Source organism: Phyllobates terribilis, unplaced genomic scaffold, assembly GCF_046119375.1.
Source record: "Phyllobates terribilis strain yellow unplaced genomic scaffold, ASM4611937v1 Scaffold_1__5_contigs__length_1240528914, whole genome shotgun sequence".
In the NCBI taxonomy this organism is placed as follows: domain Eukaryota; kingdom Metazoa; phylum Chordata; class Amphibia; order Anura; family Dendrobatidae; genus Phyllobates; species Phyllobates terribilis.
The window spans coordinates 733431255-733451560 of NW_027362761.1; positions in this window are offsets into that span (position 1 = coordinate 733431255).

Consider the following 20306-nt stretch of genomic DNA (forward strand, 5'->3'; position numbering starts at 1 on the left):
GATGATAAGACTCAAATACCTGATTGGAGCGACAACTTTAGTTTTTTGTCAGGGCAGGAACAGGTTGGCTCTGAGGACGACGGGTGTGATAACGCACAGGGTGATGATGATGAGGTTGGAGATCCCACTTACTGTCAACCCACAGTCAGCCAAGAGATGAGGTCAGCAGAGGAGGTGGAGGAAGATGCTAGTGACGACGAGGTCAGGTTGCGCCTTCCTGGACAGAGACGTAGTACTGGAAGCACGTCAACAACTGCATCCTCAAACACAATTCTGCCTCTCACCACAAGTCGTGGTGGCTCTTCAGGTCGCATGGGTGCTAAGCCCTGTATAGCCTGGGCATTTTTTCAGATCGATAAAGATGACCCAACTCGTGTTATCTGTAACATTTGTCAGCAAAAGCTAAGTAGAGGCCAAAAAATACATAGTTTGAGTACTTCATGCATGAACCGGCACATGGACATGAAGCATAAGTTGCAGTGGGAAGCTCAGTGTGCTACAATGAGACCTAGCCAGCCGGGCCAACCACCGTCTGCCATATCTTGTGCATCCGCGGCCTCTTCATCCTCTGTGACTGGGGGGACAGCAGTCACACCTGTTTTGGGGCGCAGACCTGCCACCTCTTTACCCGCAACAGCCAGCGTGATTGGCAGGTCATCATTTTCTTTGGAGGTGGTAACACCAGCTGGTGTTGAGCGCTGTCCGACATCGATAGCACCACCTTTGGATCAAGGCAACCTAACATGTCCGCCTGCATCTTCCTCACAGACCGGCAGTTTGCCGGGGACACCCTTATCAACCCCGTCTAAGCACAATAGCCAGCCCTCGGTCCCTCAGATGTGGACAAGTAAAAGACCATTTCCTCCTAGCCATGAGAAAGCTAAGAGGTTGAATTTCACCATCTGCAAGCTCTTGGCTACAGAAATGCTGCCTTTCCGCCTGGTGGACACAGAGGATTTTCGAGACCTTATGTCCGTCGCAGTGCCCCAGTACCAGATGCCCAGTCGGCACTACTTCTCAAAGAAAGGTGTGCCTGCGCTCCACCAGCATGTCGCACACAACATCACCGCTTCTTTGAGAAACTCTGTGTGAGACAGGGTGCATTTCACCACAGACACTTGGACGAGTAGGCATGGACAGGGGCGTTACATGTCGCTGACTGGGCACTGGGTAACTATGGTGACAGCAGGACAAGGGGCTGCTGTCCAAGTCTTGCCGTCCCCACGAGTTGTGCGTCAATCCTCTTTATGTCAAAGTTCCTCCACTGCTTCTGCCTCCTCAACCTCCTCTCGGTCTTCCACCTGCACCCAAAGCCTGTCTGGTCATGCCACAAGCTTTCTAACTGCGCAGAAGGGATCCTGCACACCTCCTTACTATGCTGGCAGTAGGGCTCAACGTCATCAGGCGGTTTTTACATTGAAATGTCTGGGAAATGTGAGTCACACAGCTGAGGAGTTGTGGTCAGCTCTGGAGAACCAATTTCATGAATGGTTGTCTCCACTGGACCTGAAACCAGGGAAGGCCATGTGCGACAATGCTGCAAACCTGGGTGCGGCCCTTCGCCGGGGCAATGTCACACACGTGCCTTGTATGGCTCACGTGTTGAACCTGGTTGTCCAGCAATTTTTAGCCCACTATCCCAGACTAGATGGCCTTCTGCAGAGGGCACGGTCGCTGTGTGCTCACTTCCGCCGTTCGCATTCCGCAGCTCAGCGACTTACATCTCTACAGAAGTCGTTGGGCCTGCCACTTCACCGGCTAAAATGCGATGTGCCTACCCGGTGGAATTCAACTCTGCACATGTTGCAGCGACTGTGGCAGCACCGACAAGCCCTGGTGCAATACGTTCTGACGTATAGCCTGGGCCAACGAGATCCAGAGGTGGGGCAAATCACGCTGGAGGATGGGTCTCAGATCAGGGACCTATGCACCCTTCTGCACAGTTTTGAAATGGCGACGAAGATGTTTAGTGCTGACGATGCCATTATCAGCATGACTATTCCGGTGATTTACATGCTGGAGCACATGTTAAACAGAATTCGGAGTCAGGTGGTGGCACAAGAGGAGGTGGAGGAAGTAGAGGAGGAGGAGTTGTATGCGGAAGGGCTAACATCTGCAAGGTCCAGACGGTCGGCAGCACCAAGGTGGCAGGCATGGGAGGGTGGGGGAGATGGTTTTACCAGGGCGCATGGTAGCAGCCAAACTAGTGAGGAAGGTGCAGGAGCCCAGGAAGAAGTGGAGGACGAACTGATGGAAGACTCATCAGATGAGCGAGACCTTGATCACATTTCTGTTGTGCGAGGTTGGGGGGAGAGGACAGAGGAAGGAAGCATGATTGTTACCTCGCCACCAACACAACAGGGACTTGGTGCTCCTGGATGCGCAACACACATGAGTGCCTTCTTGCTGCACTACCTGCAACATGACCCTCGAATTGTGAGAATTAGAAATAATCCTGACTACTGGGTTGCCACACTGTTAGATCCCTGGTACAAAAGTAAATTTGCAGAAATTATTCCTGCCATAGAAAGGGATGCACGCATGCAGGAGTATCAGCAGAGACTGTTGCAGAATCTTACATGTGCTTTTCCACAAAATACCAGTGGTGCACGTAGTGAATCTCACAGTTACAACTTGCCAACCGTGGGACCGTCAAGTGTTCAGCACTCAAACCGTAACAGAACCACAGTATCTGCTGGTAACATCAATTTTGCGGAATCATTTCACCACTTTTTTAGCCCATCCTTTGCAAGGCCACAGGAGACAAGAAGTCTGACACATAGTCAACGCCTAGAGACGATGGTACAGGAGTATCTCCAAGTAAACATTGAAGCCATGACTGTGTCACTGGACCCTTGCTCTTTTTGGGCTTCCAATCTGGATAAATGGCCGGAGCTAGCCACTTACGCCTTGGAGATCTTGTCATGCCCCGCAGCCAGCGTTCTGTCTGAACGTGTGTTCAGCGCTGCTGGTGGTGTGCTGACAGATAAGCGCACGCGGCTCTCCACTGATAATGTAGACAGACTCACGTTCATAAAGATGAACAAATCATGGATCCGAAAAGACTTTTCTACCCCTGTGTCATCCTGGGGAGAGTAAAAGCTTGATGATTGGTTAAAATCACCCTACCAACCGTTTTAAGCTTTCAAATTACTAATCATGTTTATCTGTATCTTGGCTGGAAAATAATTTGGGCTTTGTAGCAGTGTGCAGCACTGATTCTATTAGGCCATCTATAATAAGCTCCACCAGATTTAAAATTACTAATCATGTTTAGCTGCATCTAGCCCGGAAAATAATTTTGGGGCTCCGAGATGCGCAAGACACATAAGTGCCTTCTTGCTGCACTACCTGCAGCATGACCCTCATATTGTCAGAATTCGAAGTAATCATGACTACTGGGTTGCCACACTCTTAGATCCCCCAAACTTTTCGATCAACCTTTTCATTTTAATAAAGACCAAAAAAATGGTCATTTTTGAAATTATAAGCATTAGCAGGTTGTTAGAAACTGAAATCAAACAGTTTTCAACTCAAAACTTTATTCTAGGTGATGTTACATTTTCACATAGAACCCCTTGTTCGAAAGGAGCTTCTGAACTCTCTCGTCCATTGAATTTGTCAGGTTTTGGATGGTTTCTGCTTCAATTGTTTTGCATGAGGACAGAATACCCTCCCAGAGCTGTTGCTTAGATGTGAACTGCCTCCCGCCATCATAGACACTCCTTTTAATGATGCTCCAAAGGTTCTGAATGGGGTAGAGGTCAGGGGAGCATGGGGGTCACACCATAAGTTTGTCCCCTTTTATGCCCATATCAGCCAGAGATGCAGATGTTTTATGTGCAGCATGAGATGGTGCATTATCATGCAAAAAAATGATCTTGCTGTGAAATACACGGTTCTTCTTCTTGAACCATGGCAGGAAGTGCTGTTTGAGAAAATCCACATACATTATGGAGTTCATCTTTAGCGCCTTCAGGGATCCTAAAGGGGCCGACAATCTCTCTCCCCATGATTCCAGCCCAAAACATTACTCCACCTCCTCCTTGTTGGTGCTGTAGCCGTGTTTGCGTGGGGTGTCCATCAACCAGCCATCCTCCACTCCATCCATCTGGACCATCGAGCGCTGCACGGCACTCATCCGTGAACAAAACAGTTTTGAAATCAGTCTTCATGTAATGTTTGGCCCACTGGAGCCGTTTCTGCTTGTGTGAAGTGGATAGAGGAGGTCGACAGGATGGCGTATGCACAGCTGCAAACCTCTGAAGGACCCTGCATCTTGTTGTTCGGGGGACGTTGGAGTCACCAGCAGCTTCAAAAACTTGTCTGCTGCTATGACAAGGCTTTTTTGCCGCTGCTCTTTCAACCTGACGTAATTGCCTGTAGGAAAGAGTCCTCAATTTGCCCTTATCAGCACGCACACGTGTGTACTGTGAATCAGCTACATACTTCTTGATTGCCAAGACACTTCATCCTGATCATCGCACAATGTTGATTGTAGTCATGCCTTGACCTAAACACTCCACAATTTGTTGCTTCTCAGCAGCCGACACATCCTTTTTCTTTCCCATTTTGGCAGAAAATGTAGGCTGCTTAATAATGTGAGACAGCCTTCTTAAGTAGTCTTGCCTTTCATTGGACACACCTGCCAAACTAATTAGCACAGGTGTCTGCAATTGCTTACAGTGATATAAAGAGCCCTGACACACATCACCATCAATGAGTTTAACTGACAAACAAATTCTTCCCTTATCACTCCTAAACACTTTTTGCATAATAATTTGGAACACAGTGTACATGTGCTTTTCCACAAAACACCAGTGGTTCACGTAGTGAATCTTACAGTTCTAACTTGCCAACCGTGGTCTGTATGGAGTTGTTCAATAAAGGGCCCAAAATTAAGATAACATAGATGGGAGAGGTCTCTATGAATAGGAATTCCTAAGTATTTGATACCCTGAGAGGGCCAGGCAAAGGGAAAGTTGGACTGGATGGAATCCTATATGGATTTGGGGAGGGAGACATCGAGGGCCTCAGACTTCGCTGCATTGATTTTAAAATTTGACCATGTAACAAAGTGATCTATTTCAGCCATAACAGCATGGATGGATATATGTGATTGAGTGATATATACTAGGACATCATCAGCAAATAGAGAGCACTTGTACTCGGTGCCTCCCACCTCAATCCACCTAATATTGGGGTTATGGCGAATTGATGAGAGCAGGTGCTCTGTCACTAGGATGTATAAGAGAGGGGACAGAGAACATCCCTGCCTTGTCCCATTGGTGATTGTGAAAGGTGATGAAAATGTTCTGACGCGCCCCCTGGGCCTTGGGACACCCGGAGCCGGACCCTTTTTGGTGGATGCTGGTGGTTGTAGTCTCCGTGGCGGCGACCCGGTTCCGTGGCTCAGGGCGGTCAAACCAGTGGCGGAACTATTTATGTGGTTTTGATGTTTAAATGTCCGACTACGCCACCCGTGGATTGCGGTCAGAGTGAACCGCCGCTCCAGGGCAGACCGCTGAGGCTGGTGTTGTGGGTGCAGCAGAGCGTAGCATAACTCCCCACGGGAGGAGTATAGCCTCAGGGCAGTGTATGCGGAGGATGGGGATGATGGTGCAGGGCAGCAGCAGTAACGACACGGAGTCAGTGATGCAGTCCAGGGCCTTTACTCACAGTTCTTATTATCCAGACCACGTCTGCAGGTAACGGCTGCCCACGTCGTACTGTGCTCACCAGGTGAGGGGCTCAGACAACTCCCAGATAACTATGGAGCGCTTCACAGGACCCCCTTTGTGTGTCCTTTGTCTGGCCTTTCTTACCAACCCTTCTGTCCGGCTGCCTCGGGCCTCCTCTTGGTAAACTTGGCGCCAGTTTCCCTGACCCTATGTGGTGCCTTCCTAGCGGGTGTAGCGAGGGGCTGCGCCACATAAAATGTCACAGCCTCCTGTTTCTAGCTGAGGGTCGTTTCCTGCCTCCACTAGTTTCGGGGACCGGTCTCCCCCTTTGGCCTGACCCCTCCACGCAGGTGGATTCGGGCGTGCGGTGGCGACTCGCCCGTCCGCACCCCTGGGATCCCTTCGTTCCTCGTTCCTGGAGCCTTCTCCGCTCCTCTTCCTTCCTTCTCCCTCTTCCAGGCCTGGGCCTCTGTTACTAGGCCCGCCTCCGGAGCAGAGCTCATGCAGAGCCCCTGCTCCCTGCCACTTCTGCTCAGACTTCTCTGCACTGAACTAAGATGGTGCCCACCTTTTATACTCCCTTCTCAATGCACCCAGGAACTGCTTCCTCCCTGCTCCTGCACTACAGGGTTCCTCTTCCTCAGTGTTCCCTCCCCCCACTCCAGCCAGGGACAGGGACTGTCGTGCCCATCTCAGGGGCATATTGGTCGCCCTGCCCCACGGCAATGTGGTGTAATGCATGCAGGTGTCGGGTCCTGATCCACACTACATCCTTACCTGAGAGTGAGATATCACACCTCTGGGTGAGGTGCAATACCTCTGTAGCAACCGAGCCCTCAGGGTGCTACAGTTCCATTTATCTTCAGCCTAGGTGACGTATTGCGATACAGGGCCGTGATTTTGGCTATAAAAGGGTCCCCTAGACCCCTACCCCAAGCTTTTTAAGAGAATCATATATGGCGTGCCAGGAGACTCTATGGAATGCTTTCTCAGCATCCAACGAGAGTATCTAATTACAAATTTTTAACTGCATCTAGCCCAGGAAATACTTTGTGCCTAGTAGCAGTGTCTTCTAGTCAGCGGATTATCCCGGCTGTTAAGCAAGCTACACCACCTGTAGTTTGGACACTTAATTTTTTCAAAGGAAATGCTTCGGGACCACGGGATACTCAGTGAAGAGCATCAGGAGGCACCCCAAGGCATAGGGGCTGGGACTGGCAGTAGGATGCCTTGCGGTGGACAGCCGAGCTCGATCCTTATAAAAGCTTTTTAACTGCAGCAGCTTTAGTGGACGCTACTGGAGCTGGAATTACGCGGCTGCTGGCATGAGACTTGCCCTCCAATAGATCCTTGTAAATGGATTTAAAGTGTATTCATTCAAATTAGAGAGACAATTTAAATTAAAAAGCTTAGAGCTGCCTCCACCACAGGGGGGCTCGCTCGACCCACCAGCGGACAGGCACCAGTATTGGGAGAGGGGGGCTGGCCGTCAGGGTTCACCGCGGCTCTGGCACAAACCCGGCGACGCAGAGGTGGCCCGGGCAGGAGCGGACTGAACGTGTCGGCTTCTCACTTTTTGGATTTTAGAAGGGCATGACATGCCTATATCTGTGTCTCCCCCTCCTTTTACTCCTCCACCTCTTTTCTTTTCGCATGACTATATGTACTTGTCACTTTTCCATGTGTTAGTTGTGTCTTCTGAGCAGTTTGTCAGCTTTTGGACACCTTTGAAGGTGTTTTCTATGTGTTTCTATGTGTCTTTGTTTGCCTGCCATTGGTTTTAACGGTGTTCGAAGGTGTTCGACGAACAGTTCGACGAACAGTTCGGCGAACACACGGGTGTTCGACGAACCGAACCGAACTCGAACACTACGGGGGTGGCTCAACACTACTAAGGATGTCATTAATAAGATTCTGAAAAAATGCTAGAGCATTGGTAAGACCAAAAGGCATAACCAGATTCTCAAAATGACCCACAGGAGTGTTAAAAGCAGTCTTCCATTCATCACCCTCCTTCATGCGCAACAAATTGTATGCCCCCCGAAGATCAATTTTAGAGAACCACTTGGCCCCCACTAACTGGTTAAACAAATCAGGAATCAATGGCAGTGGGTAAGGATTGCGTACAGTAATTTTATTAATCTCACGAAAATCCAGACAAGGACGTAAACCGCCGTCCTTTTTTTTAGCAAAAAAAAATCCAACAGCCACAGGAGACTTGGAAGGCCTAATGTGACCGGCGGCCAAGCTTGTCTGTATGTATTCCTCCAAAGCCTTTCTCTCAGGAATAGTAAGATTAAATAAATGACTTTTAGGAAGAGTCGCTCCAGGGACAAATTCAATGGTACAATCATAGTCTCTATGGGGAGGCAAAATTTGTGACTCTTCCTCAGAAAAAACTCTCCAAAAATCCTGAATAGGTACAGGTAATTCCCCTTTTTCCACCGCAGCAATACGTCCGTTACAACACTTGCCATAACACTTAGGGCTCCAGGACTTTATTTCATTGGTAGACCAATCCAGTACAGGATTGTGCAATTTTAACCAGGGTAACCCCAAAACCACTGGAGAAGGCAAATTATTTAATACTACCAAATCCAAATTTTCTTGGTGAATACCATTAATAATGAGGGGAAATTCAAAGACCTTGTGAGTAACACTCTTCAAGGGGGAGCCATCGACAGAAACCACAGCAATAGGGGATGACAAAGGTTTGGGTTTTAATTTAAGTTTTTCCAAGAATCCCCCATCAATCACATTCAGAGTAGAACCACAATCCTCAAATACCCGAAATTCAATTAATTCTTCCTGAGCAGCAGTAGTAGCAGAAAGAAATACCCCCTTAGTATTTAAGCAGGCTATACGGGCGTAACTGACCTTTTTTTTTTTCTTTGTTCATTAGAGATGAGCGTTGTTCTACTCGAACTGTTCGCCAATCTCAAATTCGAGCTGTTTTGGGCGGTGTTCGAGCCGTTCGGCGAACACGAACAATTTGAGAAAAATTCGGCTGTTCGAGGTTATGTTCGATAACTGTTCGTGCACCAAAATCATAACTGGATTTTTTCTCAGTAATGATGAAAATTAATGTTAATACGCAGTTTGAGTGTACAGCGGGGTGGGGGGAGGGGCAGGGGATGGATCTCTGCAGGAACAATGAAGATCTCCATTTTTTTTTCTCTTTCCCGCATTTACAGTGGGGAGGTGCAATCTGTCAGCCTATCAGCAGCGCACACACGGAGCGAAGTGCTTTTTTTCACACAAGCAAGGGCATGTGTCATTGGCAGTGTATGTCACATGTCCTTGCCCTATAAGACCAAGCCATTTTCCCCGTCGCCACCATTTTCTCACTGCTGCAGCTGCGTGTTAGACGGCATCACTGTTGCTGTGTGCGCTATACCTTGTTAATTGCAAGCCAATTTTCGCACAAATATACAGATAGCTTGGGAGTAGGGAATAGTTGTGATTGCAGTCCTTTTAAGGACTAGGTTACAGCATTTCCTACGACTTTTATCAGGGAGGTCTCTGCTCTTAAATAAATAGGTTGTGGGAGTAAAGACTAATTGTAATTGGAGTCCTTTTCAGGACTAGGTTACATGAGTTCCTATCAGTTTTTGCCAGGCAGGTCTGTGCCAGTGCTGTGCAAGTTTTTTTCACTGCATTTGGCTAAATCTAGCAAAGCTAATCCTTTTTGGCCTATTGCAGAGTGTGTTAGTCAGTGGAGTAGCCTATCTGTGTTGCAAGATATACCACCTGTGTATAGAATACCAATTTTTTTACTGCACCTAGTGAAGTAAAATCTTTTGGGCATAGCATCATTCTATTAGTCCATCTATACTGACCTCCATCAGGTTGCAAACTGAATCTAATTTTTATCTGCATCTACAGTACCTCTGAAAAAATATTTGGGCTTCTAGCTGTGTGCGGGACTTGTTGTATTAGTCCATCTATACTGACCTCCATCAGGTTGCAAACTGAATATACTTTTTTCTGCATCTACCTCTGAAAAAATATTTGGCCTTCTAGTAGTGTGTCGGACTTTCTCTATTAGTCCATCTATACTGACCTCCATCAGGTTGCAAACTGAATATAATTTTTTTCTGCATCTAGCTCTGAAAAAATATTTGGCCTTCTAGTAGTGTGTCGGACTTTCTCTATTAGTCCATCTATACTGACCTCCATCAGGTTGCAAATTAAAACTAATTTTTATCTGCATCTACAGTACCTCTGAAAAAATATTTGGGCTTCTAGCAGTGTGTGGGACTTTCTCTATTAGTCCATCTATACTGACCTCCATCAGGTTGCAAATTAAAACTAATTTTTATCTGCATCTACAGTACCTCTGAAAAAATATTTGGGCTTCTAGCAGTGTGTGGGACTTGTTCTATTAGTCCATCTATACTGACCTCCATCAGGTTGCAAACTGAATATATTTTTTTCTGCATCTACCTCTGAAAAAATATTGGGCTTCTAGCTGTGTGTGGGTCTTGTTCTATTAATCCATCTATACTGACCTCCATCAGGTTGCAAACTGAATATAATTTTTTTCTGCATCTAGCTCTGAAAAAATATTTGGCCTTCTAGTAGTGTGTCGGACTTTCTCTATTAGTCCATCTATACTGACCTCCATCAGGTTGCAAATTAAAAATAATTTTTATCTGCATCTACAGTACCTCTGAAAAAATATTTGGGCTTCTAGCTGTGTGCGGGACTTGTTGTATTAGTCCATCTATACTGACCTCCATCAGGTTGCAAACTGAATATATTTTTTTCTTCATCTACCTCTGAAAAAATATTTGGCCTTCTAGTAGTGTGTCGGACTTTCTCTATTAGTCCATCTATACTGACCTCCATCAGGTTGCAAACTGAATATAATTTTTTTCTGCATCTAGCTCTGAAAAAATATTTGGCCTTCTAGTAGTGTGTCGGACTTTCTCTATTAGTTCATCTATACTGACCTCCATCAGGTTGCAAATTAAAACTAATTTTTATCTGCATCTACAGTACCTCTGAAAAAATATTTGGGCTTCTAGCAGTGTGTGGGACTTGTTCTATTAGTCCATCTATACTGACCTCCATCAGGTTGCAAACTGAATATATTTTTTTCTGCATCTACCTCTGCAAAAATATTGGGCTTCTAGCTGTGTGTGGGTCTTGTTCTATTAATCCATCTATACTGACCTCCATCAGGTTGCAAACTGAATATATTTTTTTCTGCATCTACCTCTGAAAAAATATTTGGCCTTCTAGTAGTGTGTCGGACTTTCTCTATTAGTCCATGTATACTGACCTCCATCAGGTTGCAAACTGAATATATTTTTTTCTGCATCTACCTCTGAAAAAATATTGGGCTTCTAGCTGTGTGTGGGTCTTGTTCTATTAATCCATCTATACTGACCTCCATCAGGTTGCAAACTGAATATATTTTTTTCTGCATCTCCCTCTGAAAAAATATTTGGCCTTCTAGTAGTGTGTCGGACTTTCTCTATTAGTCCATCTATACTGACCTCCATCAGGTTGCAAACTGAATATATTTTTTTCTGCATCTACCTCTGAAAAAATATTGGGCTTCTAGCTGTGTGTGGGTCTTGTTCTATTAATCCATCTATACTGACCTCCATCAGGTTGCAAACTGAATATATTTTTTTCTGCATCTACCTCTGAAAAAATATTTGGCCTTCTGGTAGTGTGTCGGACTTTCTCTATTAGTCCATCTATACTGACCTCCATCAGGTTGCAAATTAAAACTAATTTTTATCTGCATCTACACTACCTCTGAAAAAATATTTGGGCTTCTAGCAGTGTGTGGGACTTGTTCTATTAGTCCATCTATACTGACCTCCATCAGGTTGCAAACTGAATATAGTTTTTTCTGCATCTACCTCTGAAAAAAATATTGGGCTTCTAGCTGTGTGTGGGTCTTGTTCTATTAATCCATCTATACTGACCTCCATCAGGTTGCAAACTGAATATATTTTTTTCTGCATCTACCTCTGAAAAAATATTTGGCCTTCTAGTAGTGTGTCGGACTTTCTCTATTAGTCCATCTATACTGACCTCCATCAGGTTGCAAACTGAATATAATTATTTCTGCATCTAGCTCTGAAAAAATATTTGGCCTTCTAGTAGTGTGTCGGACTTTCTCTATTAGTCCATCTATACTGACCTCCATCAGGTTGCAAATTAAAACTAATTTTTATCTGCATCTACAGTACCTCTGAAAAAATATTTGGGCTTCTAGCTGTGTGTGGGACTTGTTGTATTAGTCCATCTATACTGACCTCCATCAGGTTGCAAATTCAAAATAATTTTTTTCTGCATCTAACCCAGCCAATAGTTTTGGCCTAATACCACAGTTTGGCCACTCAGCTCTGCTCGGTTACCATCCATTGTTTTTTTGTGCAAACAACTCCAGAGTTGTGAATTAGTTAACCACCAAAATGAGTGGAAAAAGGCCTGCTGCTGGTGGAAAGGGGAATAGGCGTGTTGGGAAGGGGAAAAAAGGTTGTGTCCGTGGGGTAGGTGTTAAAGCAACAGTAACATCTGCAGAAGAAAGACCATCTTCCAGCCAAACTAAAATGTCTACTTCTTTTAGCGGACAATGTGATAAGATCCCTTTCTTACGGCCACGCCAATCGCTACAAATTCCAGATGAGGCACAAAAACAGCAGGTGCTTCAACGGATATCAAGTGCTCCTTTAAGTGGGCTCTCCTCCACATCAACTTCAACATCACAAATACTCCAGTCCTCAAAGGTGTCACCCAAATCGCACTTGCTTCCTCACAGCTCCCAAATCTCCAGCTGCCCGTCTGAGTATGAGGTAGAACAGATGGTTGAGTCTGCAGAGCTGTTTACTCATACTATAGCCTGGGAATCAGAGGTCGACTCCAGCGCTTCTGTGAATCCAGACGAGGAAATGATCTGCACTGATGCCCAGAATCTTTATGAGTCGGATCCAGGACCAGACGCAGAAGGTTCTGACCATAATGTAGACCCTCATTCCCAAACTGTAACTCCTGTTGGTGGAGACAATGAGGAAGACGATGATAAGACTCAAATACCTGATTGGAGCGACAACTTTAGTTTTTTGTCAGGGCAGGAACAGGTTGGCTCTGAGGACGACGGGTGTGATAACGCACAGGGTGATGATGATGAGATCGGAGATCCCACTTACTGTCAACCCACAGTCAGCCAAGAGATGAGGTCAGCAGAGGAGGTGGAGGAAGATGCTAGTGACGACGAGGTCAGGTTGCGCCTTCCTGGACAGAGACGTAGTACTGGAAGCACGTCAACAACTGCATCCTCAAACACAACTCTGCCTCTCACCACAAGTCATGGTGGCTCTCCAGGTCGCATGGGTGCTAAGCCTTGCATAGCCTGGGCATTTTTTCAGATCGATAAAGATGACCCAACTCGTGTTATCTGTAACATTTGTCAGCAAAAGCTAAGTAGAGGCCAAAAAATACATAGTTTGAGTACTTCATGCATGAACCGGCACATGGACATGAAGCATAAGTTGCAGTGGGAAGCTCAGTGTGCTACAATGCGGCCTAGCCGGCCGGGCCAACCACCGTCTGCCATATCTTGTGCATCCGCGGCCTCTTCATCCTCTGTGACTGGGGGGACAGCAGTCACACCTGTTTTGGGGCGCAGACCTGCCACCTCTTTACCCGCAACAGCCAGCGTGATTGGCAGGTCATCATTTTCTTTGGAGGTGGTAACACCAGCTGGTGTTGAGCGCTGTCCGACATCGATAGCACCACCTTTGGATCAAGGCAACCTAACATGTCCGCCTGCATCTTCCTCACAGACCGGCAGTTTGCCGGGGACACCCTTATCAACCCCGTCTAAGCACAATAGCCAGCCCTCGGTCCCTCAGATGTGGACAAGTAAAAGACCATTTCCTCCTAGCCATGAGAAAGCTAAGAGGTTGAATTTCACCATCTGCAAGCTCTTGGCTACAGAAATGCTGCCTTTCCGCCTGGTGGACACAGAGGATTTTCGAGACCTTATGTCCGTCGCAGTGCCCCAGTACCAGATGCCCAGTCGGCACTACTTCTCAAAGAAAGGTGTGCCTGCGCTCCACCAGCATGTCGCACACAACATCACCGCTTCTTTGAGAAACTCTGTGTGTGACAGGGTGCATTTCACCACAGACACTTGGACGAGTAGGCATGGACAGGGGCGTTACATGTCGCTGACTGGGCACTGGGTAACTATGGTGACAGCAGGACAAGGGGCTGCTGTCCAAGTCTTGCCGTCCCCACGAGTTGTGCGTCAATCCTCTTTATGTCAAAGTTCCTCCACTGCTTCTGCCTCCTCAACCTCCTCTCGGTCTTCCACCTGCACCCAAAGCCTGTCTGGTCATGCCACAAGCTTTCTAACTGCGCAGAAGGGATCCTGCACACCTCCTTACTATGCTGGCAGTAGGGCTCAACGTCATCAGGCGGTTTTTACATTGAAATGTCTGGGAAATGTGAGTCACACAGCTGAGGAGTTGTGGTCAGCTCTGGAGAACCAATTTCATGAATGGTTGTCTCCACTGGACCTGAAACCAGGGAAGGCCGTGTGCGACAATGCTGCAAACCTGGGTGCGGCCCTTCGCCGGGGCAATGTCACACACGTGCCTTGTATGGCTCACGTGTTGAACCTGGTTGTCCAGCAATTTTTAGCCCACTATCCCAGACTAGATGGCCTTCTGCAGAGGGCACGGTCGCTGTGTGCTCACTTCCGCCGTTCGCATCCCGCAGCTCAGCGACTTACATCTCTACAGAAGTCGTTGGGCCTGCCACTTCACCGGCTAAAATGCGATGTGCCTACCCGGTGGAATTCAACTCTGCACATGTTGCAGCGACTGTGGCAGCACCGACAAGCCCTGGTGCAATACGTTCTGACGTATAGCCTGGGCCAACGAGATTCAGAGGTGGGGCAAATCACGCTGGAGGAGTGGTCTCAGATCAGGGACCTATGCACCCTTCTGCACAGTTTTGAAATGGCGACGAAGATGTTTAGTGCTGACGATGCCATTATCAGCATGACTATTCCGGTGATTTACATGCTGGAGCACATGTTAAACAGAATTCGGAGTCAGGTGGTGGCACAAGAGGAGGTGGAGGAAGTAGAGGAGGAGGAGTTCTATGCGGAAGGGCTAACATCTGCAAGGTCCAGAAGGTCGGCAGCACCAAGGCGGCAGGCATGTGAGGGTGGGGGAGATGGTTTTACCAGGGCGCATGGTAGCAGCCAAACTAGTGAGGAAGGTGCAGGAGCCCAGGAAGAAGTGGAGGACGAACTGATGGAAGACTCATCAGATGAGGGAGACCTTGATCACATTTCTGTTGTGCGAGGTTGGGGGGAGAGGACAGAGGAAGGAAGCATGATTGTTACCTCGCCACCAACACAACAGGGACTTGGTGCTCCTGGATGCGCAACACACATGAGTGCCTTCTTGCTGCACTACCTGCAACATGACCCTCGAATTGTGAGAATTAGAAATAATCCTGACTACTGGGTTGCCACACTGTTAGATCCCCGGTACAAAAGTAAATTTGCAGAAATTATTCCTGCCATAGAAAGGGATGCACGCATGCAGGAGTATCAGCAGAGACTGTTGCAGAATCTTACATGTGCTTTTCCACAAAATACCAGTGGTGCACGTAGTGAATCTCACAGTTCCAACTTGCCAACCGTGGGACCGTCAAGTGTTCAGCACTCAAACCGTAACAGAACCACAGTATCTGCTGGTAACATCAATTTTGCGGAATCATTTCACCACTTTTTTAGCCCATCCTTTGCAAGGCCACAGGAGACAAGAAGTCTGACACATAGTCAACGCCTAGAGACGATGGTACAGGAGTATCTCCAAGTAAACATTGAAGCCACGACTGTGTCACTGGACCCTTGCTCTTTTTGGGCTTCCAATCTGGATAAATGGCCGGAGCTAGCCACTTATGCCTTGGAGATCTTGTCATGCCCCGCAGCCAGCGTTCTGTCTGAACGTGTGTTCAGCGCTGCTGGTGGTGTGCTGACAGATAAGCGCACGCGGCTCTCCACTGATAATGTAGACAGACTCACGTTCATAAAGATGAACAAATCATGGATCCGAAACGACTTTTCTACCCCTGTGTCATCCTGGGGAGAGTAAAAGCTTGATGATTGGTTAAAATCACCCTACCAAACGTTTTAAGCTTTCAAATTACTAATCATGTTTATCTGTATCTTGACTGGAAAATAATTTGGGCTTTGTAGCAGTGTGCAGCACTGATCCTATTAGGCCATCTATAATAAGCTCCACCAGATTTAAAATTAAAAATAATTTTTAGCTGCATCTAGCCCGGAAAATAATTTTGGGGCTCCGAGATGCGCAAGACACATAAGTGCCTTCTTGCTGCACTACCTGCAGCATGAAGCTCATATTGTCAGAATTCGAAGTAATCATGACTACTGGGTTGCCACACTCTTAGATCCCCCAAACTTTTCGATCAACCTTTTCATTTTAATAAAGACCAAAAAAATGGTCATTTTTGAAATTATAAGCATTAGCAGGTTGTTAGAAACTGAAATCAAACAGTTTTCAACTCAAAACTTTATTCTAGGTGATGTTACATTTTCACATAGGACCCCTTGTTCGAAAGGAGCTTCTGAACTCTCTCGTCCATTGAATTTGTCAGGTTTTGGATGGTTTCTGCTTCAATTGTTTTGCATGAGGACAGAATACCCTCCCAGAGCTGTTGCTTAGATGTGAACTGCCTCCCGCCATCATAGACACTCCTTTTAATGATGCTCCAAAGGTTCTGAATGGGGTAGAGGTCAGGGGAGCATGGGGGTCACACCATAAGTTTGTCCCCTTTTATGCCCATATCAGCCAGAGATGCAGATGTTTTATGTGCAGCATGAGATGGTGCATTATCATGCAGAAAAATGATCTTGCTGTGAAATACACGGTTCTTCTTCTTGAACCATGGCAGGAAGTGCTGTTTGAGAAAATCCACATACATTATGGAGTTCCTTTTTAGCGCCTTCAGGGATCCTAAAGGGGCCGACAATCTCTCTCCCCATGATTCCAGCCCAAAACATTACTCCACCTCCTCCTTGTTGGCGCTGTAGCCGTGTTTGCGTGGGGTGTCCATCAACCAGCCATCCTCCACTCCATCCATCTGGACCATCGAGCGCTGCACGGCACTCATCCGTGAACAAAACAGTTTTGAAATCAGTCTTCATGTAATGTTTGGCCCACTGGAGCCGTTTCTGCTTGTGTGAAGTGGATAGAGGAGGTCGACAGGATGGCGTATGCACAGCTGCAAACCTCTGAAGGACCCTGCATCTTGTTGTTCGGGGGACGTTGGAAGCACAAGCAGCTTCAAAAACTTGTCTGCTGCTACTACAAGGCTTTTTTGCCGCTGCTCTTTCAACCTGACGTAATTGCCTGTAGGAAAGAGTCCTCAATTTGCCCTTATCAGCACGCACACGTGTGTACTGTGAATCAGCTACATACTTCTTGATTGCCAAGACACTTCATCCTGATCATCGCACAATGTTGATTGTAGTCATGCCTTGACCTAAACACTCCACAATTTGTTGCTTCTCAGCAGCCGACACATCCTTTTTCTTTCCCATTTTGGCAGAAAATGTAGGCTGCTTAATAATGTGAGAGAGCCTTCTTAAGTAGTCTTGCCTTTCATTGGACACACCTGCCAAACTAATTAGCACAGGTGTCTGCAATTGCTTACAGTGATATAAAGAGCCCTGACACACATCACCATCAATGAGTTTAACTGACAAACAAACAAATTCTTCCCTTATCACTCCTAAACACTTTTTGCATAATAATTTGGAACGCGGTGTACATGTGCTTTTCCACAAAACACCAGCGGTTCACGTAGTGAATCTTACAGTTCTAACTTGCCAACCGTGGTCTGTATGGAATTGTTCAATAAAGGGCCCAAAATTAAGATAACATAGATGGGAGAAGTCTCTATGAATAGGAATTCCTAAGTATTTGATACCCTGTGAGGGCCAGGCAAAGGGAAAGTTGGACTGGATGGAATCCTATATGGATTTGGGGAGGGAGACATCGAGGGCCTCAGACTTCGCTGCATTGATTTTAAAATTTTACCATGTAACAAAGTGATCTATTTCAGCCATAACAGCATGGATGGATATATGTGATTGAGTGATATATACTAGGACATCATCAGCAAATAGAGAGCACTTGTACTCGGTGCCTCCCACCTCAATCCACCTAATATTGGGGTTATGGCGAATTGATGAGAGCAGGTGCTCCGTCACTAGGATGTATAAGAGAGGGGACAGAGGACATCCCTGCCTTGTCCCATTGGTGATTGTGAAAGGTGATGAAAATGTTCTGACGCACCCCCTGGGCCTTGGGACACCCGGAGCCGGACCCTTTTTGGTGGATGCTGGTGGTTGTAGTCTTCGTGGCGGCGACCCGGTTCCGTGACTCAGGGCGGTCAAACCAGTGGCGGAACTATTTATGTGGTTTTGATGTTTAAATGTCCGACTACGCAACCCGTGGATTGCGGTCAGAGTGAACCGCCGCTACAGGGCAGACCGCTGAGGCTGGTGTTGTGGGTGCAGCAGAGCGTAGCATAACTCCCCACGGGAGGAGTATAGCCTCAGGGCAGTGTATGCGGAGGATGGGGGTGATGGTGCAGGGCAGCAGCAGTAACGACACGGAGTCAGTGATGCAGTCCAGGGCCTTTACTCACAGTTCTTATTATCCAGACCACGTCTGCAGGTAACGGCTGCCCACGTCGTACTGTGCTCACCAGGTGAGGGGCTCAGACAACTCCCAGATAACTTTGGAGCACTTCACAGGACCCCCTTTGTGTGTCCTTTGTCTGGCCTTTCTTACCAACACTTCTGTCCGGCTGCCTCGGGCCTCCTCTTGGTAAACTTGGCGCCAGTTTCCCTGACCCTATGTGGTGCCTTCCTAGCGGGTGTAGCGAGGGGCTGCGCCACATAAAATGTCAGAGCCTCCGGTTTCTAGCTGAGGGTCGTTTCCTGCCTCCACTAGTTCGGGGACCGGTCTCCCCCTTTGGCCTGACCCCTCCACGCAGGTGGATTCGGGCGTGCGGTGGCGACTCGCCCGTCCGCACCCCTGGGATCCCTTCATTCCTCGTTCCTGGAGCCTTCTCCGCTCCTCTTCCTTCCTTCTCCCTCTTCCAGGCCTGGGCCTCTGTTACTAGGCCCGCCTCCGGAGCAGAGCTCATGCAGAGCCCCTGCTCCCTGCCACTTCTGCTCAGACTTCTCTGCACTGAACTAAGATGGTGCCCACCTTTTATACTCCCTTCTCAATGCACCCAGGAACTGCTTCCTCCCTGCTCCTGCGCTACAGGGTTCCCCTTCCTCAGTGTTCCCTCCCCCCACTCCAGCCAGGGACAGGGACTGTCGTGCCCATCTCAGGGGCATATTGGTCGCCCTGCCCCACGGCAATGTGGTGTAATGCATGCAGGTGTCGGGTCCTGATCCACACTCCATCCTTACCTGAGAGTGAGATATCACACCTCTGGGTGAGGTGCAATACGTCTGTAGCAACCGAGCCCTCAGGGTGCTACAGTTCCATTTATCTTCAGCCTAGGTGACGTATTGCGATACAGGGCCGTGATTTGGGCTATAAAAGGGTCCCCTAGACCCCTACCCCAAGCTTTTTAAGAGAATCATATATGGCGTGCCAGGAGACTCTATGGAATGCTTTCTCAGCATCCAACGAGAGTATCTAATTACAAATTTTTAACTGCATCTAGCCCAGGAAATACTTTGTGCCTAGTAGCAGTGTCTGCTAGTCAGCGGATTATCCCGGCTGTTAAGCAAGCTACACCACCTGTAGTTTAGACACTTAATTTTTTCAAAGGAAATGCTTCGGGACCATGGGATACTCAGTGAAGAGCATCAGGAGGCACCCCAAGGCATAGGGGCTGGGACTGGCAGTAGGATGCCTTGCGGTGGACAGCCAAGCTCGATCCTTATAAAAGCTTTTTAACTGCAGCAGCTTTAGTGGACGCTACTGGAGCTGGAATTACGCGGCTGCTGGCATGAGACTTGCCCTCCAATAGATCCTTGTAAATGGATTTAAAGTGTATTCATTCAAATTAGAGAGACAATTTAAATTAAAAAGCTTAGAGCTGCCTCCACCACAGGGGGGCTCGCTCGACCCACCAGTGGACAGGCACCAGTATTGGGAGAGGGGGGCTGGCCATCAGGGTTCACCGCGGCTCTGGCACAAACCCGGCGACACGGAGGTGGCACGGGCAGGAGCGGACTGGCCGTGTCGGCTTCTCACTTTTTGGATTTTAGAAGGGCATGACATGCCTATATCTGTGTCTCCCCCTCCTTTTACTCCTCCACCTCTTTTATTTTCGCATGACTATATGTACTTGTCACTTTTCCATGTGTTAGTTGTGTCTTCTGAGCAGTTTGTCAGCTTTTGGACACCTTTGAAGGTGTTTTCTATGTGTTTCTATGTGTTTTTGTTTGCCTGCCATTGGTTTTAACGGTGTTCGAAGGTGTTCGACGAACAGTTCGACGAACAGTTCGGCGAACACACGGGTGTTCGACGAACCGAACCGAACTCGAACACTACGGGGGTGGCTCAACACTATTGTTCATAT